We start from the raw sequence: 7,180 nt of genomic DNA on the forward strand, positions 1-7,180 counted from the left end.
ACACCCCCTATGTGTGTGATAGGAGGAAAATGTTGATTAGATTATTTGAAAATCAGGACTGGATCTTCTTTATAGAAGCAGCTTGAGGTGGGAATGAAGTGATAGAATCCTGATGTCATAAATAGCAGAGTTCAGACTCCCAAGTCGGGTGCCATCTTTTTTATGATCCATAAAATCCAATATGGAAAGAAAGAGAGAACGAAAGAATGAAAGGAAAGAAGGGAAAAATAAAATCCTGCAGATAGAAAGGTAGCACAGTAGGGGCAAAGCTGAGGTAAAATATTTCCCCTTTTATGCTCATTTTCTACTTGCAGAGAATTTTTATGTGGGGCAACATATAAAGCTCTCCTTGCTTGCAATCTAAAGTTGTACACTTCACTTTGCTAACTCGGTTTTGTTACATTGTACATGCACACTTGGCCGAAACTGACATGTTTGAGTGTAAACAGTTGGCGGGAAAGCAATACATTTTAACACTTTTCAACATCTGTTTCAAAGCGAAATAAAGCAGCTAAATTGAATTTAATAATCTCTCTTCCTTCCTCTTCTTTTGAACAGATTAGACACTACAGGCAGCCATGTGGTTTCGATCTGGCCTGGTATTTCAAGATGCAGCCGAATTCATTGTCTCTGGCGCATGTTCCGAATAAATCATACTTACTCGTTGTGTAGGTGGGGAGCGGATCTGTCAAAACAGCTCCAGATTGGCATGTATATTGTATGCAATAGCAACAGGAGCATAAAACAGAATAAGTATCCATAATGTAGCATGCATACATGAAAGAGGTGAAAGAGGAGAGCACAAAATATGGTCTGGAGCTCAACATCAAAAAACCTAAGATCATGGCCACTGGTCCCATCACTTCCTGGCAAATGGAAAGTGAAGAAATGGAGGCAGTGAGAGATTTACTTTCTTGGGCTCCATGGTCACTGCAGATGGTGACAGCAGTCACGAAATTAAAATACACTTGCTTCTTGGGAGAAAAGCAATGACAAACCTAGACAGCATCTTAAAAAGCAGAGACATCACCTTGCCAACAAATGTCTGTATAGTTAAGGCTATGGTTTTCCCAGTAGTGATGTATGGAAGTGAGAGCTGGACCATAAAGAAGGCTGATCGCTGAAGAATTGATGTTTTTGAATTATGGTGCTGGAGGAGACTCTTGAGAGTCCCATGGACTGCAAGAAGATCAAACCATTCTTAAGGAAATCATCCCTGAGTGCTCACTGGAAGGACAGATCCTGAAGCTGAGGCTGCACTACTTTGGCCACCTCATGAGAAGAGAAGACTCCCTGGAAAAGACCCTGATGTTGGGAAAGGAGAAGGGGACGACAGAGGACAAGATGGTTGGACAGTGTTCTCCAAGCTACCAACACAAGTCTGACCAAACTGCGGGAGGCAGCGGAAGACAGGAGTGCCTGGCGTGCTCTGGTCCATGGGGTCACGAAGAGTCGGACATGACTAAACGACAACAACAACAACAAGCATGCATAAGAAGAGTCCTGTTGGATCTGTGCTTTCGGTTCCCAGATACATGACTATCGGAAGCCCACAAGCAAGATCAGAGTGCTTCAACAATCTCCACACTTGTGATTCACAGCATACTACTGCTAACACTGGAGACAGAAAATAGTAGGGGCATGCACTGGCTCTGTGTCAAAACTAAATAACAAGGGGGATTGAGGGGATTCTTCAGTCTCTCCTCACCCCAAAAAAGGTCTGATCAGTGTCAGGGTCCCTACAAAGCTTCATGGCACTTCCTTTCTGTATTTTTTGTCGTGTATTTCTTATATATCTGTATGCTTCTCTGGGTTTGTGGGCTTTGCAAGAAGTGAGGCTGTCCAAAATGTTGCCTGAAGACCCTACAAAGTGCCCCTGTTTTCCAGGGACAGTCCCAGATTTACAGAAGCCGTCCTGGTTTCTGATTTGATCCTGGAATGCCCCCCTTTTCCTTAGGATGTCCCTATTTTTATCAGAGTAATGTTGGAGGGTATGAAGTTATGCGATCCCAGAACCAAGGAGATAGGTACAACCTTTAGAAGACATTTGAAGGCAACCCTGTATTGTTTTATTATGTTTCTATATATGTTGGAAGCCGCCCAGAGTGGCTGGGGCACACTAGTCAGATGGGCGGGGTAAAATTGTTGTTGTTGTTGTTGTTGTTGTTGTTGTTGTTGTTGTTCCCTATTTTCAGAGAAAGGTTGGGGGTATGTGCCTGCCAAGGACTGAAGAGATCTGCGGTGATGGGGGTTTTGTTGTTGTTGTTGCTGCTGCTGCTGCTGAAGCACAACAGTATACCTTCCATCATCTTTCTGATGAAAATAGGGACGTCCTGTTCCATAATTATAATAATACCACTCTGGGTGGCTTCCAACATATATAATAACACAAGTTTCTATCAGTTTTCAAAATTGTATGCGTGCATCTATTTGGGCTTTGTGAGAGGTTTGGTAGTGGTCAAAAGGGTTTATATTTTACTTTTACCCACTGTGTATTTAGAGGGAGATTAGTTTTCTAAGTTTATTTAGCCGTATATATATATTTTTTGGAACAGCAGTGGTTCTTTAAAAGTAGCATTCAGTGACAGAGACAACAGAATGATCAAGAGCTTGTCTGTTCATTCGGTTTTTAAAATGGTCTACTTTTGCTGTTGCAGCCTGGAGTGCGGTTCTGAAATGGAAAACTCTTTCCTTGGTTGCAATTACTTGTCATGAAAGCTCAATGTCTATTTTTTTTGTTTTTAACTTGACTGTAATTCCAGCTGCCTTAATTTTAAATGATTTAAGTAATTATATTATTTCGTGCTTGGCAGTAGCTATTCTATCTTGTGAAAATTAGGCAAACGTCACTAGATCCAAGTGTTTAATCTTCTTCATGTTTGAAGGCATTTAAAGGGCAGTTTCAGAAAGTTTGTCAAATGTCTGGCACTACTTCCATGCAGCTCCATCTTATCAGTCTACACATAAGTAGTTTATGCATACCAGAAAGTGTTATTAGATAAAGGCAACACACCTATTGTTAATTCCCAAATGTCTGGGTTGTTGGCTTTATATCTGCATTGCCAAGATAAGTGTGGCTTGTGTGTCAACCCTTCCCCAAAAGCCAAGAGAAAGAAACAACTTTGTGTCTAGCCAGAACTGTTTACAGGATAAACAAGCAGTTTACCACTTCCCACATAATGTGGAAGGCACATCAGAGGCTGGTTGTTATACAATACAGGGAGGAAGTTAATGGAACTGGATCAAGGAAATTACTATAACTCAGCACTTCATAAAAAGTGCAATTTATCACTAATTAAAAAAAAAAGTGGAAACTTTTCTGATAAGTTAACAAAAGGAAAATGTAGACCTTGAATTGCCGCATCAGGATAAATCAGTTCTGTCAGGTTAATATAGCTCCGAAAGCCAAACGTTCTAAAATTACAAAAGCTGTAATCGCACCGTGCATTTCTACCTGGAACACAACCAATAAGAGCTCTGTGCTTTAATGGGCCCTGACAAGACAAGCATGACATCACCTCTTAAAATGACAGCTTTATTCATTTTACCATTGTACGGTATTGATTTCACATGCAAAAAGTAGGCCACTGAGCGCTTTATATGTGCCACACAGAGAAAGTCTTTTCCAAAGATGAAATTATCTTTCCTCTTTCCTTTCCTCGCTCCCCTGTCCTGCAGCCCAGTAACAGGGTCTCCTATGGTTTTACTTTTCTACATATATAAAAACCATTCACCATTCAGCCTTCCAAAATGCACACTAAGTTCAGCCTGTATGGAAAGAGACACATCTTAAGATACTCTGAACCCAGGTCATTTTGTTCTGGGTTCAGCAACAGTCTACAGAATAACAACTATGCTCTTACCATAACCTCAAAGTGTCCCTGTTTTCCAGCGACAGTCCCAGAATTATAAAAGCCATCCTGGCTTCTGATTTGATCTTGAAATGTTCCCATTTCCCCTGCTGGTGCTGGTGCTGCCAGGCTTGGGGAATTTGGCCTTAGCGGCAGCAGTGGCTGTGAGGGAGCACCCATTTGCCTTTCCATGATCCAGACCCCTCAAGTGTCCCTATTTTCCAGGGATGGTCCTGGAATTGCTGAAGCCATCCCAGTTTCTGATTTGATCCTGGGATGTCCCGCTTTTCCTTAGGACGTCTCTATTTGGAGAAATGTTGAAGGGTATGGTAGGATATCCCTATTTTCATCTCTTATTTGTATTAGAGAAATGTTGGAGGGAACATCTCTATCTTCATCAAGGAAATGTGGGAAGGTAAGGAACAAGATGTCCCTATTTTCACCGGAGAAATGTTGGAGGGTATTCATGACTTCCACTGCCAGCATCCTCCCTCAGGCAGCTCATAGAGGCTGTTGGAGGACAGGCAAGGTGGAGGAGAGGCTACTACCACAGAGGCCCAGCCCAATGTGACATGCTGGCTCTGTGGGGCAGGCAGAGGGCAGGGCCACCTTGGGCAGGAAGGAAGAGGGAGCAGAGTGGAACACAAGGAGTCTTTTTATGCTTTGTGCGTCTGCATCTAATCTTGTCCCTTGCTAACATTTATTTATGTGTGTTTTTCTTTTTGCAAATCGACCAAAGAATAACATAAAATCAGGATTTAGGGGTGGCACTTGCCCTTCTTCTGATAGGAAATGCACACTGGAGAGCCAGTGTGGTGTAGTGGTTAAGAGCAGTGGACTTGTAATCTGGTGAACTGGGTTTGATTCCCCACTGCTCCACATGCAGCTGCTCGGTGACCTTGGGCTAGTCACACTTCTCTCTGAAGTCTCTCAGCCTCACTCACCTGACAGAGTGTTTGTTATGGGGGAGGAAGGGAAAGGAGATTGTTAGCTGCTTTGAGACTCCTTAGGGTAGTGATAAAGCGGGATATCAAATCCAAACTCCTCCTCTTCCACCTCTTCTTCTTCTTCTTCTTCTTCTTCTTCTTCTTCTTCTTCTTCTCCAGAGGGGTCAAAAATGGGGCGTAGAGGAGGGTCAGTTGGGGGGCAGTGAGAAATGTTTGTATTTTCATCTGAGGAATGTTGGAGTATATGTTATACTATATGTGCATACCATAGCACTGTATATATAAATGTGTGTATAGAAAAAAGGAATCACAGTGCAGTAATGCATACATGAGTCTACTGCAAATGGCTTAGGCTACAATTCTATTATATTCACCTGGGAACAAGCCCCATTGGCCTTAATGAGACTTTCCTCTGAGCGTAGAAATGGCACTATAATATATCACCTGACAAGTGGCTTTGGATTTGTTGAATGCATATGCTAAGCCAACTTAGCAACTAAAATGCATTTGCACAAATGCACCCAGAAGAATGCTCCATCCCATCATTTCATTCCAGAAAGAATATTCAGATTAATTTCAGTACCCTATGATCCAGGACAAACAGAATATTGAAATGAAAACAAAACCATGTAGCTGTTTAAGATAATGTTTCACATTCATGAATCCTCTAGGGCAGGGATGGAAAACCTGCAGCCATGGGCCAAACTTAGACCACAAGGGCTCCCCAAAACCTCCAAAGCAATGGTCCAGTCATTGCCTTGGCTCCCACAATAATATCAACACATTTCCAGTGACTGAGACGCTTGGGTCCATCTTTTCTGCTTAGCCAGCTGTAAAAATCACTAGACTTAGATAACTCCTCTGTCTCCAAGGTGAAGAAACCAGGCATAGAAAGAGGGAGGGAGGCACAATTCCTTTCTTGTTTTCCATGTTTCTCTCTCTCTCAGCACCCATGCTTAAAGGTTACATTTTAGGTTAAGCTTTAGGAAGTGTGGCACAGTTCTTGCGGCACAGTTCTTGCATAGCTCAAGGGGCAGAGCCACAGAGTGGTTGACTTGGTCAAAATTACTCACACAAGAGAGGAGGATTGCGAGCTAGGCACCATCCTCGTGACCTCTTCTAGGCGCGCCACTAGGTCTAGGTTCCACCTCAAAGCAGATTACACTAGCAAAGGGAGGAGAGATGGTTATGTTTGATCAAAGGTCCAGGGCAGTCTGGATAACTATTTACTTAATTTATTTATTTAATGCTGCCTGTTGGTTAGAGCATGGTGCTGATAATGCCAGGGTTGAAGGTTTGGTCCCCCGTTGCATATTCCTGCATTGCGGGGAATTAGACTAGATGATCGTGAGTGTCCCTTCAAACTCTGGTTCTCTGATTCTACTTTTCACATTGTTATCAGTCACTTTTTACAGCTTTATTTATGTATGAATGAATGAATGAATGGGGACGGAAGCCTTGATTCGATCCTCACACAACAAACATCTTTCTTTTTAATGAACGGGGTGCCGATTTCAATTCTCTTGGTGTATTTTTGAAACCTGACCCTTTAATTTACAATAGATAGGAGCAAAGGCATGGACGGTCAGCTTCTTTGTCAATCGGGACTTGGGGCACCTCCAGACTTGTGTTTTATCTAGGTGTTCTTGACACTAGTGTATTAGTGGTGGACTTATCCTGTTTTAGTTTGTTCTGTAATGCTCCCCCAAGGCTACCGCACTATTGCTGTTCATCAGCACAACAAAAAAACAGGACAAGAAGAAACCAGAACATTTCTGGAATACAAAGCTACAGGATTTAAGCAGGAAGTTGCAGGGTATGTACTGACTTGGGGGGGTAGTGTGACCACCCCAAAACCTTTGTAGGCAGAAATTAATGTATTTTAATATTGTGTTGGAAGCCGCCCAGAGTGGCTGGGGAGGCCCAGCCAGATGGGCGGGGTATAAATTATTATTATTATTATTATTATTATTATTATTATTATTATTACTATGGTATTGAAAGCTGGACCACCCTAGTAGCATCGTAAGCACAAGACATCATGGATGTGCAATTCAAATAATGTCTGGAAGGGCCCATAGTTGCAGGCAGTCTGAGGAGTTCCTGATCAGGGGCTTAAAAGCTCAAAGACAGATCAGAGGTTGACAATGACAATGAAGAATAAGAAGAGGCATTGATGAGGAGGAGAGGAAAATTGCAAGGCACATCCTTCTAGTTCTTTCACAGCTTGCTGATAGATTTTGGCCTCGTGGCAGCCAAGTCTAACTTGATTTTATTGTGGGATAATATCTCCATTCTGTAAAAGTACTATGAAATCAGCCTCAGACGTTTCCCCCACAAACACATAATCTGACAGCATAAACATCACTATGAAAGCCAAAG

General features: G+C 42.4%; 1 long non-coding RNA gene across 1 annotated transcript; it reads left to right on the forward strand.

The window, feature by feature from the left end:
- Window positions 1–244: 244 nt before the first annotated feature.
- On the forward strand, window positions 245–671 carry LOC117045112. Its single transcript, XR_004426399.1, has 2 exons — window positions 245–274; window positions 559–671. It is a non-coding gene; the product is annotated as an uncharacterized LOC117045112 (long non-coding RNA).
- The last annotated feature ends 6,509 nt before the right edge of the window (window positions 672–7,180 follow it).

This window comes from Lacerta agilis, chromosome 4 (genome assembly GCF_009819535.1).
Source record: "Lacerta agilis isolate rLacAgi1 chromosome 4, rLacAgi1.pri, whole genome shotgun sequence".
In the NCBI taxonomy this organism is placed as follows: domain Eukaryota; kingdom Metazoa; phylum Chordata; class Lepidosauria; order Squamata; family Lacertidae; genus Lacerta; species Lacerta agilis.